At 37.1% G+C, this 1726-nt stretch overlaps 1 pseudogene; it reads left to right on the top strand.

Annotated features, from left to right (window-relative positions):
- LOC110140498 (large ribosomal subunit protein eL32 pseudogene) lies at positions 1-409 on the top strand (annotated as a pseudogene).
- Positions 410-1726: the final 1317 nt, after the last annotated feature.

Genomic DNA, 1726 nt, shown 5'->3' with positions numbered 1-1726 from the left:
ATGGCCGCCTTCAGACCCCACCTGAAGCCCAGGATCACCCAAAAGGGGACCAAAAGGTTAATCCAGCACCAGTCAGAACAATATGTCAAAATTAAGCAGAACTGGCGGAAATTGAGAGGCAATGATGACAGGGTGTGCTGGAGATTCAAAGGCCAGATCTTGATGCCCAGCATCAGTTACGAGAGCAACAAGAAAAGAACGTACATGCTGCCCAGCGGCTTCAGGAAGTACCTCATCCACAGTGTCAAGGAGCTTGAAGTATTGCTGATGGACAAAAAAATCTTACTGTGCTGAGACTGCTCACAATGTCTCCTCCAGGAACCACAAGGCCATTGTGAAAAGAGCAGCCCAGCTGGCCATCAGAATCACCAATCCCAACATCAGCCTGCACAATGAAGAAAATGAATAGACAGCTGGTGTGCACATTTTGTTTCTGGTAATAAAACCATAAAACTCAGGAAAAAAAACCAGTTACCTATTAGAATGACTAAAATTAGAAAGACTGACCATACAAAGTGTTGGAAATCATATATAACTATAACTCTCTTATACTGCTGGTGGGAATGTCAAATGGTATAACCACATTGGAAACAATGTGGCAGTTTTTTTAAAAGTTAGACATACACCTGCTTTATGATCAGTTCATTTGACTTGTAGGGAAATAAAAGCACATGTTCATACAAAAGGCTTGAGCATGAATGTTCACAGCAGCTTTATTCATAATAACCCAAAGCTGGAAACAACACAAACACCCATCAAAAGTTGAATGGGTAAATAAATTATGATATATGCATACAATGGAATACTACTCAGCGATTAAAAGGAATAGATTATTGATATATGCAACATGGATGATCCTCGAGATAATTCTGCTGAATGAAAGAAGCCAGACAAAAATGAGTACATACTATATGATTCCATTTACAAAAAATTTTAGAAACTACAAATTGGTATATAGTAACAGAAAGATTAGTGGTTGCCTGGGGATTGGTGGGCAGGCATGGAGGGGCAGAAGGGAAGGATTATAAAGGGGCATGAATTTGGGGGGTGATGGATATGGGATATATTCATTGTCTCAATTGTGCTGATAGTTTCACAAGGATATACCTTAAATATGTTTAATTTGTCATATATCAACTATACCTCAATAAAGCTATTTTTTAAAAAAAGATACCGTTTGTGTGTGTATGACTCGTATACAGAATATAACAACTATTCCTGTGAATGAAGAATGAGAAGACAAACTAAATGAAAATGAGTAAAAGACCTGAACACTTTACAAAAGAATTTATTAAGTAGCCATCAAGCACATGAAAAGGTGCTGTACCTCATTAGCCATTAGGGAAGTGCAAATTAAAATTACAGTCAGATTCCCTACACACTCACTAGAATGGGTGATAATCCTAAATACTGGTAAGGATGTAGAGCAATGGGATTCTCTTACATCATTGATGAGAATGGAAAATATAGTTCAATGACTTAGGAAAATTTTGACAGTATCTATTAAAGCTAAACATATGACTGTGATTCAGCAATTCCTTTCCTAGGTATTTACCCAAGAGAGACGAAAAAATAATGTCCACATAAAGACTGTACAAGAAAGTTCATTGTGGCTTATTCAGAATAGAACAAAACAGGAAATTACTCAACAGCAGAGAAATTAATTACAACATAGTCATTCAGTGGAATACAACTCAGCAATAAAAAGGAACAAACTACTGACACA

This window comes from Odocoileus virginianus, chromosome X, assembly GCF_023699985.2.
Source record: "Odocoileus virginianus isolate 20LAN1187 ecotype Illinois chromosome X, Ovbor_1.2, whole genome shotgun sequence".
Classification (NCBI taxonomy): Eukaryota; Metazoa; Chordata; class Mammalia; order Artiodactyla; family Cervidae; genus Odocoileus; species Odocoileus virginianus.
This window is presented reverse-complemented; position numbering and strand designations above follow the sequence as displayed.